At 38.8% G+C, this 24150-nt stretch overlaps 1 protein-coding gene across 5 annotated transcripts in view; it reads right to left on the reverse strand.

Moving 5' to 3' along the window:
• Window positions 1–24150, reverse strand: part of RABGAP1L (RAB GTPase activating protein 1 like) — a 687593-nt gene that overhangs the window by 504618 nt on the left and 158825 nt on the right. The gene's annotated exons all lie outside the window — the stretch shown is intronic.

The following is a 24150-nucleotide window of genomic DNA, read 5'->3' on the forward strand; positions in this document are numbered from 1 at the left end:
CGGGCCTCTCACTGTTGTGGCCTCTCCCGTTGCAGAGCACAGGCTCCAGACGCACAGGCTCAGCGGCCATGGCTCACGGGCCCAGCCGCTCCGCGGCATGTGGGATCTTCCCAGACCGGAGCACGAACCCGTCTCCCCTGCATCGGCAGGCAGACTCTCAACCACTGTGCCACCAGGGAAGCCCAGTACTAAGGTTTAATCAATGCTGTTACAGTAATAGTAGGGATTGGCATTAAGTGAATCACATTGGGATCTGTGTTAAGAACAGTTTTACTTAGCATGCTACAAATCCCATGATCCAATCATAAACTCATTCATGTATCAGTGGATATATTCAACACCAAAAATTAATATGATAAATAAAGGTTTATATGACCAGGTTAAAAAATTTGGTCATATCCATCCGAAAAGATTTTATCACATATTTAGTAAAATATAAACAAACTATATGCACAGACAAATGCTTCACCATATTTAGGATGATACCGGATAAACAAGAATCATGAGGGACATTTTATTCAAAAAGTAAGTATTGGGACTTCCCTGGTAGCACAGTGGTTAAGAATCCACCTGCCAATGCAGGGGACATGGGTTCGAGCCCTGGTCCGGGAAGATCCCACATGCCGTGGAGCAACTAAGCCCACGTGCCATAACTACTGAGCCTGTGCTCTAGAGCCCGTGAGCCACAACTACTGAGCCCACATGCAACAACTACTGAAGCCCGCACACCTAGAGCCCGTGCTCCACAACAAGAGAAGCTACTGCAATGAGAAGCCTGCGCACTGCAACAAAGAGTAGCCCCCGATCACCGCAACTAGAGAAAGCCTGCACACAGCAACGAAGACCCAATGCAGCTAAAAATAAGTAAATAAATTTACTAAAAAACAAAATAAAACAAAAAAAACTAATGAAAGCCAAAATTTCAAAAAAAGTAAGCGTTATTCTGGATGGTGGGATGAAGGTTAAAAGGATATACACTAACATCACTGCTCTAGAAATACCTCACATAAGCAACTCTATGAACTTTGCAACAAGTTCATCATGAAAATAATAGAAATGAGATATTTTTTAAAGCTAAAGTACATGAAGTATTACTAAGTACTGGAGGAATAATGTAAACAGAAACAACTGAAGCCTTAATATTAAAATATCCTAATGTGAACTACTACCCCTTATAATCCTTATAATTTTTTAAACTGAACTGAGGCACTTCTGAGAGTCATATGAAATGAATAAAGGAAACCTCATTTAAAGTGAAGTCAGGAAGCCATGGAGGGGCAGTTCTCACACATGTATCATTCACCGCAGCTTACAGACCCCAGCAGGAAGAAAGATTTCCTCCTGATCCAGCAAGGACAAGCTGCCCGCCATCTGCAGCCAATGAAGAACCCCTGCAGCCCTCCCCAATTTCCTCCTTTCCTCTATAAAAGCAAGGCCCTCTCATCCGTTCTCCAGATATGCCTATAGTTCACCACTTTTTGCTTGTTCCATATGCACATCTCTGCTATTCCAAAATAAACTTATTTTGCTGGTAAAATAATTGGCTGGTTTTGTTTGTTTAAAATCAGCAGGGAAAAGGGACACTATTAAAAGTTACACTGGAAAACAGGTTAAACTTAGACTCTCAGGCAAACAGAAAGCCCCATCATTAATCCTGATTATGATAAAACTCAAAAAGTATTACTGATATACAGAATCTTTCAGATTCTTATTATTCTTGTTGGGAAAGGAATCCCTAAGCATAAAACAAAACCAAGATGCTATAAGAAAGAATAAGAAATATAACTACCTATAAATTAAAAACTTCTATGAAGTAAGGTACCATATATATTAAAAAACAAGCAAAAAATTTTTTTTCCAACATATGACAGGGCTATTTTACCTAATATACCAAGATCTTACTAAGCAATAAAATAAAGAACAATCCAACAGAAAATTGGGCCAATGACATGAACATAGTACAGGTCAAAACATATAAAATACAACTAGCCAATAAAGATATTAGGGCTTCCCTGGTGGTGCAGTGGTTGAGAGTCCGCCTGCTGATGCAGGGGACACGGGTTCGTGTCCCAGTCCGGGAGGATCCCACATGCCGCGGAGCGGCTGGGCCCGTGAGCCATGGCCGCTAGGCCTGCGAGTCCGGAGCCTGTGCTCCGCAACGGGAGAGGTCACATCAGTGAGAGGCCCACGTACAGCCAAAAAAAAAAAAAAAAAAAAAAGATATTAAAGAAAGCCCTATCTCAATAATTTTTCAACGCAAATTAAAACAATGAAACATATTCACCAATTAGACTGGCAGACAGTATAAAGAATAATAATACCTAATGTTGATAAAAGTATGAGGAAACAGACAAGAAGGTTGACGTTTAAACGAGCAATCTTTTTTAATTTATTAAGATTCTAAATTAATATACCATTTGATCCAGCAACTCCACTTCTAGAAATTTATTATCCAGAAATACATATGCCAAAAATATATATGTAAGAGGATTTTCATTGCATCACTGCTTATAATAATAAGGAATTGAAAACTATCAGGAATCCATCAATAGGAGTTTTATTAACTAAATTATAGTATATCCATTCAAAAGAATACTATCCGGTAGTTTAAAAGAATTGGTGAATCTTTATATGCTAACATGAAAATCACCTAAAATATATTATTTGGTGATGAAAAGAAACAAAAGAGTAATTTTAAGTATGGTTTTATTTTAGTAAATATTATTACTTATATGATTATAAAGACCTTTAAAAATAGCTGTAAGCATATACACCAAACTATTAACAGCAATTATGTTCCAGCACCTAATAGTATCTTATCACATAGTAGGCACTCAATAAATATTTAGGGAATGTATCTTTCACTTTTAAGCTTTATATTTCTGTAATATTTTTATCTTTTAAAATAAGTATGCATAACTATAATAAGAATGGGGAAAGGATTTTAATCTTTTAATGAACCCTGTTGCTATATGAAACAAAAACCTATTTTATTATTATAAACCCCTACTAATATGTCATGAAACATGAATGATAACAATGCCTTGTCTTCCTGACAACCTCCCAAGTTATTGTCCACCACAAAAAGGAAATCAGAACTGTAAGCACCTAGACTAGCAAAGGAGAACCCCAAGGAGAAGGAAAGAAAATGGGCACACTGAAGTAAAACCAGATCCCTGATGAACAATTAAGGCAGAAACAACAGCAAGTCAGGGGCCAAATATTTGGACAAAAATAGGACTTAGCCAAGCAAGATAGGAGTCCCAAGCTTTTACTGACTGTCTGCCTTTTTTATTTATATTCCAGGCACTCTTCTCAGTTTTACAGGCACTAACTCACTTTATCCTCTAAACAACCTAATAAGGTAGTCACTACTAGTGTGCCCATTTTAAAGGTGAGGAAACTGTGGCACAGAGAGGTTAAATACTACTGACCATGAGTCTTATATATTTACTGGCCATCTTGCTAGACAGGAAGAAAGGGGGCTAAAGAAAAGTAAATTTAAGTCTCTACTATATTAGATAAGACAGAGTTTCTAGGGAGGACTAAAGAAATAAACTAAGAAAAAAATAAGAAAGAAAAAAGACACAAAGTGTGGTGGAAAACATAGTGAGGAGGTTGGCAAGTAAAACGTGACAAAGAAGAAGAGAGAAGGAACAATGGAATCATGCAGATACATAAAATGATAACTATGAAGGTTCTGAAAAAACAACTGCACTCCATTCTACATAAAGAGAAAAAAAGAGAGATAGTGAGGACAAATGAAAGAAGGCTGGGATTCCTATCCTTGGCTAAATCCTAATCCATTCAAAATTCAGGTCAGGGGCTTCCCTGGTGGCGCAGTGGTTGAGAGTCCACCTGCCAATGTAGGGGACAAGGGTTCATGCCCCAGTCCGGGAAGATCCCACATGCCACGGAGCGGCTAGGCCTGTGAGCCATGACCGCTGTGCCTCCGTGTCCAGAGCCTGTGCTCCGAAACAGGAGAGGCCACAACAGTGAGAGGCCCGCGTACCGCAAAAAAAAAAAAAAAAAATTCAGGTCAGGAGTTACCCTCTTCTGGCTAGGCTAAGTGCGCTCCCTCTAGGCATCTTCAATCATAGCACTTACCACATCCTATTATTATTGTCTGTTATCCTCTACATCTTCTCCCATTAGACTCAGTTTCTTGGCAGTGGAGACTAACTTTTATTTCTATATTGCCAGTGCCTAGATTAGTACTTGGCCATAAGACCGATAAAAGTTTCCTAAATGGATAATCAGAGGGGAGGGGAAGAAGGAAAATCCATTACAACTAGAAAAAAAAAATTAAAAAGTAATGCCTTGAAAATTAGTGACATTTAGTATATGAACATCTGTGTGCAGACATGGGTAAATGGGAACCAGGTTCATTCAACCATTCTTAACTGGTCCTGGAGCCAAACTGCCTGCATTTGAAACTCAGTTCCACCACTTACTAGCTGTGATCCTGGTCAAATTACTTAACCTCTCTATACTTCAGCAGCCTATTTCTAAAATGAGAATAATAACAGTATATATCTTATAGAGTACTGTAGGAGTTAAGCAAGTTACTATATGCAAAACACATATTACAGTGGCTGGCAAAAGGCAAGAGCTATATAAATGTCAGCTATTAAAGCTATCTTGAGACGTAAACCTGGGGTCCAGACGCAAAACCCCCAGACGTAAACCCCCCAAGTGGTAAACTGGGCCCAGATGTAAAACTGGGATCTGGAAGTAAACCCTCAGACGTAAACCCCCCAAGTCGTAAACATGGAGCCCAGATGTAAACCTGTGGGCTACATGTAAACCTGGGTGGAAGCCATGACCTGGGCCTCAGACACCTGCCAAACCCCCAATGCTGCACTCAGGAGCAGAGAAGGTGAGCGCCCAGCGCCCTGTATGACTCAGACCCGACACCCAGCCCTCAGGTGACTGCACCTGACTGGGAAGCCCCTGACAGGAGGCCGCCCACAGGCGTCTCCGGGATCAGAGGAAAGGAGCCCCCAACAGGATGCCTGGCCCTCAGGCAACTCTGAGACAGGACAGCTAACCAAGCCATGTGGCTGATAGGGTCTTGGTGCTCCGGCCAGGTGTCAGACCTGTGCCTCTGAGGTGGGAGAGCTGAGTTCAGGACATTGGTCCACCAGACACCTCCCAGCCCCAAGTAATATCAAATGGCAAAAGCTCTCCCAGAGATTTCCATCTCAAAGCTATGACCCAGCTCCACTCAATAACCAGCAAGTTCCAGTGCTGAACACCCCATGCCAAACCAGCAAGACAGAAACACAACCCCACCCATTATCAGAGAGGCTGCCTAAAATCATAAGGTAACAGACATCCCAAAACACAACCAGATGCGGTCCTGCCCACCGGAAAGACAAGATCCAGCCTCATCCACCAGAACACAGGCACTAGTCCCCTCCACCAGGAAGCCTACACAACCCACTAAACCAACCTTAGCCACTGGGGACAGACACCAAAAACAACGGGAACTACAAACATGCAGTCTGCGAAAAGGAGACCCCAAACACAGTAAGTTAAGCAAAATAAGAAAACACAGAAACACACAGCAGATGAAGGAGCAAGATAAAAACCCACCAGACCAAACAAATGAAGAGGAAATAGGCAGGCTACCTGAAAAAGAATTCAGAGTAATGAGAGTAAAAATGATCCAAAATCTTGCAAATAGAATGGAGAAAATACAAGAAACATTTAACAACGAACTAGAAGAACTAAAGATCAAACAAACAATGATGAACACCAAAATAAATGACATTTAAAATTCTCTAGAAGGAATCAAAAGCAGAAAAACAGAGGCATAAGAACGGATAACTGACCTGGAAGATAAAATAGTGGAAATAACTACTGCAGAAGAGAATAAAGAAAAAAGAATGAAAAGAATTGAGGACAGTCTCAGACACCTCTGGGACAAGATTAAATGCACAAAATTCGAACTATAGGGGTTCCAGAAAACAAAGAGAAAAAGAAAGGGACTGAGAAATATTTGAAGAGATCATAGTTGAAACTTTCCTAGTATGGGAAAGAAAATAGTCAATCAACTCCAGGAAGCGCAGAGAGTCCCATATACGATAAATCCAAGGAGAAACACACCAAGACACATATTAATCAAACTATCAAAAATTAAATACAAAGAAAAAATACTAAAGGCACCAAGGGAAAAGCAACAAATAATATACAAGGGAATCCCCATAAGGTTAACAGCTGATCTTTCAGCAGAAACTCTGCAAGCCAGAAGGAAGTGGCAAGACATATTTAAAGTGATGAAAGGGAAAAACCTACAACCAAGATTACTCTACCCAGCAAGGATCTCATTCAGATTCAACAGAGAAATCAAAGGTTTATAGGAAAGCAAAGGTTAAGAGAATTCAGCACCACCAAACCAGCTTTACAACAAATGCTAATGGAACTTCTCTAGACAGGAAATACAAGCAAAGGAAAAGACCTACAAAATAAACACAAAACAATTAAGAAAATGGTAATAAGAACATACATATCAATAATTACCTTAAATGTAAATGGATTAAATGCTCCAACCAAAAGACATAGACTGGCTGAATGGATACCAAAACAAGACCTGTATATATGCTGTCTACAAGAGACCCACTTCAGACCTAGGGACACATACAGACTGAAAGTGAAGGGATGGAAAAAGATATTCCATGCAAATGGAAATCAAAAGAAAGCTGGAGTAGCAATTCTCATATCAGAGAAAACAGACATTAAAATAAAGACTATTACAAGACACAAAGAAGGACACTACATAATGATCAAGGGATCAATCCAAGAAGAAGATATAACAATTGTAAATATTTAGGCACCCAACATAGGAGCACCTCTATACACAAGGCAAATGCTAAAGCCATAAAAGGGGAAATCGACAGTAACACATTCATAGTAGGGGACTTTAACACCCCACTTTCACCAACAGACAGGTCATCCAAAATGAAAATAAATAAGGAAACACAAGCTTTAAATAACACATTAAACAAGATGGACTTAATTGATATGTATAGGACATTCCATCCAAAATCAACAGAATACACGTTCTTCTCAACTGCTCATGGAACTATCTGCAGGATAGATCATATCTTGGGTCACAAATCAAGCCTTGGTAAACTTAAGAAAATTGAAATCATATCAAGCATCTTTTCCAACCACAATGCTATGAGACTAGATATCAATTACAGGAAAAAAATCTGTAAAAAATACAAACACATGGAGGCTAAACAATACACTACTTAATAACCAAGAGATCACTGAAGAAATGAAAGAGGAAATCAAAAAATACCTAGAAACAAATGACAATGAAAACACGACGACCCAAAACCTATGGGATGCAGCAAAAGCAGTTCTAAGAAGGAAGTTGTTAGCAATACAATCCTACCTCAAGAAACAAGAGACATCTCAAATAAACAACCAAACCTTACCTAAAGCAATTAGAGAAAGAAGAACAAAAAAAATCCCAGTCAGCAGAAGGAAAGAAATCATAAAGATTAGATCAGAAATAAATGAAAAAGAAATGAAGGAACAATAGCAAAGATCAATAAAACTAAAAGCTGGTTCTTTGAGAAGGTAAACAAAATTGATAAACCATTAGCCAGACTCATCAAGAAAAAAAGGGAGAAGACTCAAATCAATAGAATTACAAATGAAAAAGGAGAAGTAACAACTGACACTGCAAAGGACCATGAGAGACTACTACAAACAACTATATGCCAATAAAATGGACAACCTGGAAGAAACGTACAAATTCTTAGAAAAGCACAACCTTCTGAGACGGAACTGGGAAGAAATAGAAAATATAAACAGACCTATCACAAGCACTAAGTGGAGACTGTGATTAAAAATCTTCCAACAAACAAAAGCCCAGGACCAGACGGCTTGACAGGCAAATTCTATCAAACATTTAGAGAAGAGCTAACATCTATCCTTCTTAAACTCTTCCAAAATATAGCAGAGGGAGGAACACTCCCAAACTCTATCTTCGAGGCCAAGATCACCCTGATACCAAAACCAGACAAAGATGTCACAGAGAACGAAACTATACGCCAGTATCACTGATGAACATAGATGCAAAAATCCTAACAAAATACTACCAAACAGAATCCAACAACACATTAAAAGGATCATACACCATGATCAAGTGGGGTTTACCCCAGGAATGCAAGGATTCTTCAATATACACAAATCAATCAATATGATAGACCATATTAACAAATTAAAGGAGAAAAACTATATGATCATCTCAATAGATGCAGAAAAAGATTTTGACAAAATTCAACACCATTTGATAAAAACTCTCCAGAAAGTAGGCATAGAGGGAACTTACCTCAACATAATAAAGGCCATATATGAAGAAACCACAGCCAACATCATTCTCAATGGTGAAAAACTGAAACCATTTCCCCTAAGATCAGGAGCAAGACATGGTTGCCCACTCTCACCACTATTATTCAACATAGTTTTGGAAGTTTTAGCCACAGCAATCAGAGAAGAAAAAGAAATGAAAGGAATCCAAATCAGAAAAGAAGAAGTAAAGCTGTCACTGTTTCCTGATGACATGATACTATACATAGAGAATCCTAAAGATGCTACCAGAAAACTACTAGAGCTAATCAATGAATACGGTAAAGTTGTAGGATACAAAATTAATGCACAGAAATCTCTTGCATTCCTATACACTAATGATGAAAAAATCTGAAAGTGAAATCAAGAAAACACTCCCATTTACCATTGCAACAAAAAGAATAAAATATCTAGGAATAAACCTACCTAAGGAGACAAAAGACCTGTATGCAGAAAATTATAAGACACTGATGAAAGAAATTAAAGATGATACAAATAGATGGAGAGATATACCATGTTCTTGGATTGGAAGAATCAACATTGTGAAAATGACTGTACTCCCCAAAGCAATCTACAGATTCAATGCTATCCCTATCAAACTACCACTGGCATTTCTCACAGAGCTAGAACAAAAAATTTCACAATTTGTATGGAAACACAAAAGATCCCAAATAGCCAAAGCAATCTTGAGAAAGAAAAATTGAGCTGGAGGAATAAGGCTCCCTGACTTCAGACTATACTACAAAGCTACAGTAATCAAGACAATATGGTACTGGCACAAAAACAGAAATATAGATCAATGGAACAGGATAAAAAACCCAGAGGTAAACCCACGCACATATGGTCACCTTATTTTTGATAAAGGAGGCAAGAATATCCAATGGAGAAAAGACAGCCTCTTCAATAAGTGGTGCTGGAAAAACTGGACAGCTACATGTAAAAGAATGAAATTTAGGACACTTCCTAACACCGTACAAAAAAATAAATTCAAAATGGATTAAAGACCTAAATGTAAGGCCAGGCACTATAAATCTTTTAGAGTAAAACATAGGCAGAACACTCTATGACATAAATCACAGCAAGATCCTTTTTGACCCACCTCCTAGAGAAATGGAAATAAAAACAAAAATAAACAAATGGGACCTAATGAAACTTCAAAGCTTCTGCACAGCAAAGGAAACCATAAACAAGATGAAAAGACAACTCTCAGAATGGGAGAAAATATTTGCAAATGAAGCAGCTGACAAAGGATTAATCTCCAAAATTTACAAGCAGGTCATGCAGCTCGATATCAAAGAAAACAAAACAACCCAATCCAAAAAAGAGCAGAAGACCTAAACAGACATTTCTCCAAAGAAGATATACAGATTGCCAACAAACACATGAAAGAATGCTCAACAACACTAATCATTAGAGAAATGCAAATCAAAACCACAATTAGGTATCATCTCACACCAGTCAGAATGGCCATCATCAAAAAATCTATAAACAATAAATGCTGTGGAGGGTGTGGAGAAAAGGGAACCCTCTTGCACTGTTGGTGGGAATGTAAACTGATACAGCCACTATGGAGAACAATATGGAGGTTCCTTAAAAAACTAAAAATACAACTACCATACGACCCAGCAATCCCACTACTGGGCATATACCCTGAGAAAACCATAATTCAAAGAGAGTCATGGGGCTTTCCTGGTGGCACAGTGGTTGAGAGTCCACCTGCCGATGCAGGGGACACGGGTTCATGCCCCGGTCCGGGAGGATCCCACATGCCGCGGAGCGGCTGGGCCCGTGACCATGGCCACTGAGCCTGTGCGTCCGGAGCCTGTGCTCTGCAACGGGAGAGGCCACAACAGTGAGAGGCCTGAGTGCCGCCAAAAAAAATAAATTAATTAAATAAATAGAGTCATGTACCGCAATGTTCACTGCAGCTCTATTTACAATAGCCAGGAGATGGAATTAACCTAAGTGTCCATTGACAGATGAATGGATAAAGGAGATATGGCACATATATACAATGGAATATTACTCAGCCATAAAAAGAAATGAAATTGAGTTATTTGTAGTGAGGTGGATGGACCTAGAGTCTGTCATACAGAGTAAAGTCAGAAAGAGAAAAAGAAATACCATATGGTAACACATATATATGGAATCTAAAAAAAAAAAAAGGTTCTGAAGAACCTAGGGGCAGGACAAGAATAAAGACGCAGACGTAGAGAATGGACTTGAGGACAGTGACGGGGAAGGGTAAACTGGGACGAAGTGAGAGAGTGGCATAGACTTATATATACTACCAAGTGTAAAATAGATAGCTAGTGGGAAGCAGCTGCATAGCACAGGGAGGTCAGCTCGGTGCTTTGTGACCACCTAGAGCGGTGGGATAGGGAGGGTGGGAGGGAGACGCACGAGGGAGGAGATATGGGGATGTGTGTATATGTATACCTAATTCATTTTGTTATAAAGCAGAAATTGACACACCATTGTAGAGCAATTATACTCCAATAAAGATGTTTAAAAAAAAAAAGCTATCTTCACCCAAGCAATATGAATGCCTATGATGTAGACTGCTGGGGTAGAATCTGGAGTGCAAGGTTTGAGGAATGAATGAGTGGGAAGTAAAGATACTAAATGTAGGTTTTTCTTTATGCAAACTCATGAAATATGGGAGGTAAGAGAGTAATAGAGCTAAAGGGAACTGCAGGGTCAATTCAAGCATTACATTTCCCTTATCAACTCTGATTCCCCACGAAATTAGCCACTTCTTCCTTTTTGGACTTACATAGACTCCTACAATAATATCTACAAGACTTCCATGAAAACATGCCTGTTTACATTATCTAGTCATGTATTTAATATCTATAACATTCATGTCACACTCTTAAAACCCAAGCTCTGTGAGGGCTGGGATTATGTCTTATTTGCCTTTATATAGTAGCCTTTAGCACATAGTAACACTCAATTGTGGAAAGAATGGAAGGATTAGTTCATTGCTGCTTTGTTTTTAGAATATGTTCATACACTTAAGGTAATTGGGAAGGAAAACACTGGAGAGAGGAAAATGAGAAATCAGGCAAATTCTCTCTAAAGACATGAAATTGCCCAGGTTTGTCAGTGTTGACTGATGAGGAGGACATTTCCTATTCTGACTAGATATGAGGCTTTGATGAAGTCTGACGATGTTAAGAGAGTTAGTTGAGGAAATTTGTAGCTAACTGTTTCAACTTCCTGTATAAAGTTTAACTTTAGCAGAGGTTTCTGACAGACTCTCTTTAACTTAGAGAGTAGGATTTGGTAGAGACTCTTCTAATATGAATAATTTCAACTCCTTCTCATGAACGTTTTCCTCATGGATTTCAATTTCCCTGCAGCTACTGGTGTCCTTCAGAAAGCAGGACCATACAGAGCATTTCAGATGTCACTGGACTCATACTGTAGGACTATTACTTTCTTTAATCTAAACATCAGTGAAATAGAGAATCAATCAGGTAGTGTTGTAAAAATTAAATGAAAATGCATGTGAGATACTACACACGGTGCCTGGCACATAGTAGTACTCAAGTGTTAGCTATCATTTTTATTCTTAATGTTACTGAGTCCTCAATAGCCTGCCCAGCAGCACTTCAAAGTAACTAAAAAAGCATTCCAGGTTTGCTTTGTCTTATCCACTGATTTCTAGCATGCAGAGAGCAGAAACCAATTGTGCAACACCAAAAGAAGATACAATAGATGTAAATTTTTAGATCAAACAAAATAAATATATATGATACTGCAATCAAAATAATTTAAAGGGTCTCTTAACTTTGGTCACTCCCTGCTTTGAAAAAAATCATGTTTCTGTTAGCAATGTTTTTCATCCTAATCATAAAAGAAAAATTTCAGAACTAGTATCAACAAACATCATAAAAGGAATAAAAAATACAGACACACAGATACACAATGCTTTTTTTTTTCAAACAAAGTTAAAAATAAATTACAAAATTAGGGACAAATAAGCACAAAATCTCATTTTCTTTTCTTTTCAACTAAAGAATTACTCATAAAATAAAAGGCTGAAAAGTAAGCGCAGACAAAATGTGACTACTGAGGGTTTTCAGAGATTTTTCCCCTTAATTTTGGTCTTTCTTAATAAGTAATAAATGTTTGTTGAAAGTAATATAGGCAACCACAGGTTGGTATAAACTCTCTTCTAAACACACTGGGGAGAAAAAACCCAAAACCTTACTGATTGTGCAAAATCTGCAGGAACACAGGTCTGTATAATGATACCTGACAACATGGAAGAGTACAAAAGTGATTCATTTTGATTAATTAGTTGTAAATAATGTATGTCATTTTTGACAGCCAAACAATAAAGCTACATTTTTTGTTTGTTTGTTTGTTTGCAGTACGCGGGCCTCTCACTGTTGTGGCCTCTCCTGTTGCGGAACACAGGCTCCGGACACGCAGGCTCAGCGGCCATGGCTCACGGGCCCAGCCGCTCCACGGCATGTGGGATCTTCCCGGACCGGGGCACAAACTCATGTCCCCTGCATCAGCAGGCGGACTCTCAACCACTGCGCCACCAGGGAAGCCCAAAGCTACATTTTAATGACTTAATATAATATAATCTCTAACTCTTTCTCACATCACAGAGCCAGAATATACTTGTTCTATATAGAAGCTTATATACAAATATAAATCATCAATGTAAAACAAAAGATATTCCTTAATTTCTGAAATGTTCTAACATTTCCCACTGTCAAAAGCAAGCTGATTTATTATAGACAGAAGGTCCATGGTAGAGGAGACCACAAATTGCATGTTTCTTTCCAACTAAATCATCATCACTGTCATTCTGAATCTAATGACAAGTTTCTAATTAATAATCCCTGTAGCTGCTAAGTGTAAGTGATTAATAAAAATGTATCATTAATTGTTGAAACCTGTCAACCACACTCAAGAGAACTAGGGCAGCCAATAAACTTTACCTGAAGGACAATTAACAACATTAAGCAAACTGCTTTCTTAATCATGTCACTAGTATATTCCTTTCTATGTGTATATGTGTGTTTCATTTTACATTTTTCTGGGATGTTAATGAGTTAGAATTCATTTATTTACATTTTGAATTTCAGTGTTTTGCAAATGTATTTTAATTTTCCTTCCATTTTCCTTTTTTTTTTTTTTTTTTTTTTGCAGTACGCGGGCCTCTCACTGTTGTGGTCTCTCCTGTTGCAGAGCACAGGCTCCGGACGCGCAGGCTCAGCGGCTTTGGCTCACAGGCCTAGCCACTCGGCAGCATGTGGGATCTTCCCAGACCGGGGCACAAACCCGTGTCCCCTGCATCGGCAGACGGACTCTCAACCACTGCGCCACCAGGGAAGCCCCATTTTCCTTTTTTTTAAAGTGTATTATGTATGACTGACATACAAAAAACTGTAGATGTTTAATGTATAAAACTTGATGTGTTTGGAAAGGCTAGTATAGTCTTAGAATAAGAAATATGAGCAATGTCTATTTGAATGTATTATCTACGCCTCTTCAAAATAAACTGAGGTGGTGAAAGAGGAAAATAGTATCTGGTAGATTAAAAAAAGAACATATATGAATAGTTATACTAAAGGTTAAAACATATTATTCAAAGAATGACTTTTTTTAACATCTTTATTGGAGTATAATTACTTTATAGTGGTGTGTTAGTTTCTGCTTTATAACAAAGTGAATCAGCCATACACATACATATATCCCCATATCTTCTCCCTCTTGCGTCTCCCTCCCACCCTCCCTATCCCACCCCCTAGGTGGTCACAAAGCACCGAGCTGATCTCCCTGCACTATGCAGCTGCTTCCCCCTAGCTATCTATTTTACATTTGGTAGCGTATATATGTCCATGCCACTCCTTCACTTTGAAGAATGACTTTTTTAAAGGCAGCTAATCAATTAGAGAAAAAAAAAATTAAGCAAAGGTTAGAGATAACTAGAAACAAGGAGGAGCAAGAGAAGAAAGAACTCATTAAAATAGGTCACATCTGACTAACAGGTGGAAAGGGAACTCACTGACATCTACCATGTGGTGCACAACATACTCAAGAGTCCTCTGAGCAGATCACCCTCTTCAACCAAGAGTGTAACTCTGAAAGGGAAAATATTCACAAATAAATAAGAAAGGAAGGGGAAATGACCACAAAACTTGCCAGAGCAGCCACATGAAATCAGGCAGTCAAGGAAGTAACAGTAAGATCAGGTTCATGTCTGCATTTGGGTTTTTTTTTTATATATTCCCCTGAGAGTCTATACTTCTGAACATGAACCCAGCTGAGTTACTGAAAAAATCAGAAAGCTAGACATGATAAAGAATGAGTAACTATCTATCTGTATGTATGTATATATAACACATATATGGGCACACATATGAACACACACACTCACACACACACACACACACATATATATGGAGAGGAAGAGAAGGAGGGAGGGAAAAAGAGAGATGGAATACATGTTTCCAAAATTAGGGAGGTGGGGAATGTAAACTCTGGAGGAAATGGATCCCTTTAAGGGAAAGCATATTAAGTGATGAACAGATGGCCAAGTATAGAACACAATGAGGAGAAAAGCAGAAACTGCCCAAATAGACTTAGGTTAGTCTTTAACACAAGACTATCTCTTACACATAGGATCTTAAAATTCAAACGTGGCAACAAAAGTATTTGTGAAAACAACAGTAAATAATGAATGGATTTTTGAGAAAAACTCAAGGTTTTGGAATGTAAGTTCCATTTTGTTGAGCCTGCTAAGCATTCTTTGCATGGCCCTAGGATAATACGTCTCCCTATAATGGCCTGAGTACTAGTCTGTTGAGACTAACCTAGTCACTTATGTAAGAGACTGTGTTCTAGTCATCACTGTATTCTTCCCTATCAAAGCACTTAGCGATTTGGCTGGCAAGATGGCAGAGTAGAAGGACGTGAGCTCACCCTTCCATACAAAAACACTGAAATCACAACTAACTGCAGAACAACCATCAACAAAACAAATGCTGGAATCTACCAAAAAGATATCCTACATCCAAAGACAAAGAAGAAGCCACGAGATGACCAGAGTCATCGCAATCACTATAAAATCAAATCCATTCCCACCAGGTGGGCAACCCACAAACTGGAAAAGAATTATACCACAGAAGTTCTCTCACAGGAGTGAAAGTCCTGAGCCCCACGTCAGGTTTCCCAGACTGGGGGTCTGACAATGGGAGGAGGAGCCCCCAGAGAATCTGGCTTTGAAGGCCAGCGGGGTTTGATCGCAGGATTTCCACAGGACTGGGGGAAACAGAAACTCCACTCTTGGAGGGCACATACAAGACCCTATGTGCACAAGGACCCAGGGAAAAAAGCAGTGACCTCGTAAGAGACTGGGCTAGACCTACTTGCTAGTACTAGAGGATCTCCTGCAGAGGAGGGGGCCAGCTGTGGCTCACTATGGGGACAAAGACACTGGCAGCAGCAGTTCTGGAGAGTACTCATTGGCGTGAGCCTTCCTAGAGACCATCATTTTCTCCACAAGACCCAGTCCCACCCAATAGCCTGTAGGCTCCAGTGCTGGGATGCCTCAGACCAAACAATCAATAGGGCAGGAACACAGCCCCACCCATCAGCAGACAGGCTGCTTAAAGTCTTCCTGAGCACAGCCCTGCCAACCAGAGGGACAAGTCCCAGCTCCACCCACCAGGGGAAAGGAACGAGAACCCTCCCACCAGGAAGCCTGCACAAACCTCTTAGACAGTCTCATCCACCAGAGGGCAAACAGCAGAAATGAGAAGCACTAGAATCCTGCAGCCTGTGAAACTAAAACCTCAATCACACAAACTTAGAGAAGATGAGAACAGGAGAGAAATATGTCCCTGATGAAGAAACAAGGTAAAACCCCAGAAGAACAACTAAGTAAAGTGGAGATGGGCAATCTACCAGAAAAAGAATTCAGAGTAATGATAGTGAAGATGACCCAAGATCTTGGAAAAAGAATGGAGGCACAGATCGACAAGATATAAGAAACGTTTAACAGAGGAACTAAAGAACAAATAAGCAGAGGTGAACAATACAATAACTGAAATGAAAAAATACACTAGAAGGAATCAATAGCAGAGTAACTGAGGCAGAAGAATGGATAACTGAGCTGGAAGACAGAATGGTGGAAATTTTCTGACACAGAACAGAATAAACAAAAAAGTTTAAAAAAAATGCAGACAGCCTAAGAGATCTCTTGGACAACATTAAACGCACCAACATTCACATGATAGGGGTCCCAGAAGGGGAAGAGAGAGAGAAAGGACCTGAGAAAATATAGTAAGTCCCCTACATACTAACCTTCAACTAACTCACGTGATTGGACATGCAAATGCGTGTCCAATCACTTAAGTTAGTTCACATCTCTGGCATACATTATGCGTGCATCCTCTACAAGTGGTTGTGCTTTTATGTACTTTACTGTACAGTACTGTATAGAGTTCAGTCATACAGTATCTTTATTTCAAGCCCAGGATGTCCAGAAGCAAGTGTAAAAGCAGCAGTGATACAGCTCACACTGCTAAGAGGAGGCACTGTTAGTTTTTGAGACACAGGACTTGAATGTAGAATGGTACACAAAGGTTGCAGCAGTCATTCAGAATGCAATCCAGTGCTACCGTGTCATCTATGACAAGCAAAAAGAGCTTCTACCCAGACACCACTGGATCGTTTTTTTCAAGAGGATAGATAGAATTGAATCCAGCAAGGAACCAGAACCTATGCCATCAACGTCAGGAGTAAGTGAAATTGCAGCTTGCCCCCCGTCTCCTATTGCTGATGATCCTTCAGCTCTACCATCTCCCACCTCCTCTCCTACCTCCAGTCAGTAACTCTTCTTGCCTGTTAACTCGATGCCAGCCCCTGTATGCCAGCTGCTGTACTGTACTACTATATTTTTCAAGATACTGTAAGATTAAAAATGTTTTCTTTACTTTTTGTGTTTGTTTGTTTTTTATGTATTATTTGTGTGGAAAGTATTATAAACCTATTACAGTACAGTACTGTATGGCCGATTGTGTTAGTTGGGTACCTAGGCTAACTTTGCTGGACTTATGAACAAATTGGACTTACGAATGTGCTCCCAGAATGGAACTCGTTTGTATGTAGGGGACTTACTGTATTTGAAGAGATAATAGCTGAAAACTTTCCTAATATGGGAAAGGAAACAGTCACCAAAGTCCGGGAAGCACAGAGAGTCCCAGGCAGGATAAATGCAAGGAGGAACGCACCGAGACACACAGTAATCAAATTGACAAAAATTAAAGGCAAAGAAAAGAATATTAAAAGCAACAAGGGAAAAGCAACAAATAACATACAAGGGAACTCCCATAAAGTGATTAGCTGATTTCTCAGCAGAAACTCTGCAGGCCAGAAGGCAGTGGCATGATATGTTTAAAGTGACAAAACAGAATAAACTACAACGAAGAATACTCTACCCAGCAAGGCTCTCATTCAGGTTTGATGGAGAAATTAAAAGCTTTTCAGACAAGCAAAAGCTAAGAGAATTCAGCACCACCAGACCAGTTTTGCAACAAATGCTAAAGGAACTTCTCTAAGCAGAAAAGAAAAGGCCACAACTAGAAACAAGAAAATTACAAATGGAAAAGCTCACCAGTAAAGGCAAACATAAAGTAAAGGTAGGAAAGCATCCACACACAAATATGATATCAAAACCAGCAACTGTGAGAAGAGGAGAGCACAAATGCAGGATATTAGAAAGGCATTTGAAATTAAAAGACCAGCAACTTAGGGGACTTCCCTGGCAGTCCAGGGGTTAAGACTTCGCCTTCCAGTGCAGGGGGTGCAGGTTCGATCTCTGGACAGGGAACTAAGATCCCACATGCCTTACGGCCAAAAAAAACCAAAAAAATGTAAAACAGAAGCAATATTGTAACAAATTCAATTAAGACTTTTAAAACATCAAAAGAAATCTTAAAAAAAAGCAGCAACTTAAAACAATCTTGTTTATATACAGACTTCTAAGAAAATGGCAATAGGAACATACATATTGATAACTGGCTTAAATGTAAATGAATTAAATGCTCCAACCAAAAGACACAGACTGGCTGAATGGACTGTCTACCGTCTACGACTTGAGACTGTCTACTGTCTACGATTTGAGATCTAGGGACCCATACAGACTGAAAGTGAGGGGATGGAAGAAGGTATTCCATGCAAATGGAAATCAAAAGATGGAGTAGCAATACTCATATCAGATAAAATAGACTTTAAAATAAAGACTGTTATAAGAGACAAAGAAGGACACTACATAATGATCACAGGATCAATCCAGGAAGAAGATATAACAATTAAAAATATATATGTACCCAACATAGAAGCACTCCAGTATATAAGGCAAATACTAACAGCTGTAAAAGGAGAAATCAACAGTAACACAATAATAGTGCAGGACTTTAACACGCCACTTTCATCAATGGACAAATCATCCAAACAGAAGATCAATAAGGAAACACAGGCCTTAAATGACACATTAGATCAGATGGACTTAATTGATATTTACAGAGCATTCTATCCAAAAGCAGCAGAATACACATTCTTTTCAAGTGCACATGGAACATTCTCCAAGATTGATCACATGCTGGGCCACAAAGAAAACCTCGGTAAATTTAAGAAAACTGAAATCATATCAAGCATCTTTTCCAACCACAACACTATGAGGTTACAAATCAACTACAAGAAAAAAACTGTAAAAAACACAAACATGTAGAGGCTAAACAGCATGCTACTAAACAACCTATGGATCACTGAAAAAAATCAAAGAGGAAATCAAAAGATACCTAGAGACAAATGAAAATGAAAGCACGACTATCTAAAACCCATGGGACGTAGCTAAGAGGGAAGTTTATAGCAATACAATCTTACCTTAGGAAACAAGAAAAATCACAAATAAACAACCTAGTCTTACACCTAAAGCAACTAGAGAAAGAACAAACAAAACCCAAAGTTAGTAGAAGGAGAGAAATCATAAAGATCAGAGCAGAAATAAATGAAATAGAAACAAAGAAAACAATAGAAAAGATCAATGAAACTAAAAGCTGGTTCTTTGAGAAGATAAACAAAATTGATAAACCTTTAGCCAGACTCATCACAAAAAAAAAAAGGGAGAGGGCTCAAATCAATAAAATTAGAAATGAAAAAGGAGAAGTTACAATGGACACCATAGAAAGGATCATAAGAGACTACTACAAGAACTATATGCCAATAAAATGGACAACCTGGAAAAAATGGATAAATTCTTAGAAAGGTACAATCTCCCAAGACTGAAACAAGAAGAAATAGAAGATATGAACAGACCAATCAGAAGTACTGCAATTGAAACGTGACTGAAAAACTCCCAACAAACAAAAGTCCAGGACCAGCTGGCTTGACAGGCGAATCCTATCAAACATTTAGAGAAGAGTTAACACCCATACTTCTCAAACTCCTCCAAAAAAACTGTAGAGGAAGGAACACTCCCATTCTCATTCTTTGAGGCCACCAACACCCTGAAACCAAAGCCAGACAAAGATATCACTAAAAAGAGAAAATTACTCGCCAATTATCACTGATGAACACAGACACAAAAATCCTCAACAAAATACTAGCAATCTGAATCCAACAGTACATTAAAAGGATCATACAGCATGATCAAGTGGGATTTATCCCAGGGATGCAAGGATTTTTCAAATATCTGCAAATCAGTGTGATATACCACATCAGCAAATTGAAGAATAAAAACCATATGTTCATCTCAACAGATGCAGAAAAAGCTTTTGACAAAATTCAACACATGATAAAAACTCTCCAGAAAGTGGGCATAGAGGGAACATGTCTGAACATAATAAAGGTCATATATGACAAACCCACAGCAAACATCATACTCAATGGTGAAAATCTGAAAGCATTTCCTCTAAGGTCGGGAACAAGACAAGGATATCCATTCTCATCACTTTTATTCAACACAGTTTTGGAAGTCCTAGCCATGGCAATCAGAGAAGAAAAAGAAATAAAAGGAACCAAATTGGAAAAGAAGTAAAACTGTCACTGTTTGCAGATGACATGATACTATACATAGAAAATCCTAAAGATGCTACCAGAAAACTACTAGAGCTCATCAATGAATTTGGTAAAGTTGCAGGATACAAAATTAATGCACAGAAATCTGTTTCATTTCTACACACTAACAACAAAAGATCATAAAGAAAAATTAAAGAAACAATCCCATTTACCATCACATCAAAAAGAATAAAAAACCTAGGAATAAACCTACATAAGGAGACAAAAGACCTGTACTCTGAAAACTGTAAAATGCTGATGAAAAAAATCAAAGATGGCACAAACAGATGGAGAGATATACCATGTTCTTGGATTGACAGAATCAATATTGTCAAAATGACTATATTACCCAAGGCAATCTACAGATTCAGTGCAATCCCTATCAAATTACCAATGGCATTTTTCACAAAGCAAGAGCAAAAAAATCTTAAAATTTGTATGGAGACACAAAAGGCCCCAAATAGCCAAAGCAATCTTTAGAAAGAAAAATGGAGATGGAGGAATCAGGCTTCCTGGCTTCAGACTATACTGCAAAGCTACAGTATACACATAAAACAGTATGGTACTGGCACAAAAACAGAAATATAAATCAATGGAACAAGATAGAAAATCCAGAAATAAACCCACACACCTATGGTCACCTAATCTATGATAAAGCAGGCAAGAATATACAATGGCGAAAAGACAGCCTCTTCGATAAGTGGTGCCGAGAAAACTGGACAGTTACATGTAAAAGAATGAAATTAGAACACTCGCTAACACCATACACAAAAATAAACTCAAAATGGATTAAAGACCTAAATGTAAGACTGGATACTATAAAACTCTTAAGGGAAAACATAGGCATAACACTCTATGACATAAAATGCAGCAAGATCTTTTCCGAGCCACCTCCTAGAATAATGGAAATAAAAACAAAAATAAACAAATGGGACCTAATTAAACTCAAAAGCTTTTGCAAAGCAAAGGAAACCATAAACAAAATGAAAGACAACCCAAAGAATGGGAGAAATTTGCAAACGATGTAACTAATAACAGATTAGTCTCCAAAATGTACAAACAGCTCATGCAGCTCAATATCAAAAAAATAAACAACCCAATCAAAACATAGGCAGAAGACCTAAATAGATATTTCTCCAAAGAAGACAGAGAGATGGCCAAGAGGCACATGAAAAGATGCTCAACATTCCTAAGTATCAGAGAAATGCAAATCAAAACTACAATGAGGTATGACCTCTCACCAGTCAGAACGGCCATCACCAAAAAATCTACAAACAATAAATGCTGGAGAGGGTGTGGAGAAAAGGAAACCCTCCTACACTGTTGGTGGAATGTAAATTGATACAGCCACTATGGAGAACAATATGGAGGTTCCTTAAGAAACTAAAAATAGAGCTACCATATGATCCAGCAATCCCACTCCTGGGCACATATCTGGAGAAAAACATGGTTTGAAAGGATACATGTACCCCAATGTTTGCTGCAGTGCTGTTTACAATAGCCAAGACATGGAAGCAACCTAAATGTCCATCAACAGATGAATGGATACAGATGTGGTAATATATACAATGGAAAATCACTCAGCCATTAAAAAGAATGAAATAATGCCACTTGCAGTAACACAGATAGACCTAGAGATTATCATACTAAGTGAACTAAGTCAGACAGAAAAAGACAAATATCATATGATATCGCTGATATGTGGAATCTTTTTTTTTTTTTGGAATCTTTTTTTTTAAATGATACAAATGAACTCATTTACAAAACAGAAACACACTTACAGACTTAGAGAACCAACTTATGGTTTCCTGGGGGGTAAGAGTGGGGGGGAGGGATAGATTGGGAGTTTGGGATTGACATGTACACACCGCCATATTTAAAATAGATAACCAACAAGGACCTACTGTATAGCACAGGGAATGCTGCTCAGTAGACTTTAATAACCTAAATGGGGAAGAATTTGAAAAAGAATAGATACATGTATATGTATAACTAAATCACTTTGCTGTACACCTGAAATTGACACAACATTGTTAATCAACTCTGCTCAAATATAAAATAAATTGTTTTAAAGTACTTGGCAACTGGTAAGCACTCAATAAACGTTTGATGAATAAAATAAGGAATGCAATATTTTCAGAACCTATATCAACTGCCTACATAATATTTCCATTTGGATATCTAATAAGATTTCAAAATAAAATGTTTAATTTTCTTCCCATACCTGTATTTGCCTGATTTCCCACCCTTCCTCACCATTTTCATAAATGACAGCACTATTTATTCAGTTGTTTACATTGAAAATCTACAAGTTATTCTTGAAACCTTGTACCCTCATTACATAAATACATTTAATTACTCAACCCTGTGGACTCCACCTCCAAATCGTTAACTCGAATCTACCTACTTTTCTCCCTTTCCAAATACAACTCTAACCCCAGCTTCCAACATTTTGACAGAGACTACTATGAGAGTCTCCCAAATGGTCTCCCTGATTCCATCCGTGCTCTGCTGAACTCCATTCTCCATGTATACAGCTGATGTGGTGTTCTGAAATCATAAATCAAATTTTTGTCCTTTCCAGCTTAGAACCCTTCAAAAGCTTCAAAAAGGAAAAACTCCTCCCTTTGGCTTATAGGAATTACATGATGTCCCCTGGCTCCCTGTCCACATCTGCTTGTACTACTCCCTTGCTTGTCCCCTACCCTTCTGGCATCTGTCCTCCTTTCCTCCTCTTCAAACAAACCAGGCACACTTTCACCTTTGAGCCTCTGTACCAACTGTCCCCCCTCCTGAAATGCCCTTTCCCCACCTTCCAATGGCTGGCTTTCCCTTGTCACTCAGATCTGAATTTAAATGCCACCTCCTCAGAGAAATTTTTTGCTGACCACCTAATCTAAAGGTGGTCCAGACCTATCAAGCATCATTAGTTCTTGATATTTTTCTTATTTATTTATTATCTGTCATCTCTCTCCCAATCAGAAGTAGAGAAAATTTATCTATCTTATTACGTCAGAGGTCTTCAAGATCACCGCCAGGTTCAATGATTCACTAGGAGGAATCACAGGACTCAGCTTATAGTTGTACTTAACACTTACGATTTTCTTTCGTTTTTTTTTTTTTTAATGTATTTATTTATTTAGGCTGTGTTGAGTCTTTGTTTCTGTGCGAGGGCTTTCTACAGCTGCGGCGAGCGGGGGCCACTCTTCATCGCAGTGTGTGGGCCTCTCACTGTAACGGGCTTTTGTTGCGGAGCACAGGCTCCAGACGCGCAGGCTCAGTAGTTGTGGCTCACGGGCCCAGTTGCTCCGCGGCATGTGGGATCCTCCCAGACCAGGGCTCGAACCCGTGTCCCCTGCACTGGCAGGCAGACTCTCAACCACTGCACCACCAGGGAAGCCCAACACTTATGACTTATTACAGTGAATGGACACAAAGAAAAATAATCAAAGGGAAAAGGCACATTGGATGAAGTCTGGAGGAAAGAAGGTACAAACTTCCGAGAGTCCTCTCCCAGTGGAATCCTCTCCCAGAGGACATACTTAATTCCTCCAGCAATGAGTTGTGACAGCATGTGTGAAATGTTGTTTACCAGGAAAGCTCATGAGAGACTCGGTGCCTGAAGTTTTTCTAGGGGCTGGCCATGTAAGTACCCTATGCCTAGCATGTACCAAAATTTCAGAAGCCAGAAGG

Source organism: Monodon monoceros, unplaced genomic scaffold, assembly GCF_005190385.1.
Source record: "Monodon monoceros isolate NGI ecotype Baffin Bay Population unplaced genomic scaffold, NGI_Narwhal_1 Super_Scaffold_18, whole genome shotgun sequence".
In the NCBI taxonomy this organism is placed as follows: Eukaryota; Metazoa; Chordata; class Mammalia; order Artiodactyla; family Monodontidae; genus Monodon; species Monodon monoceros.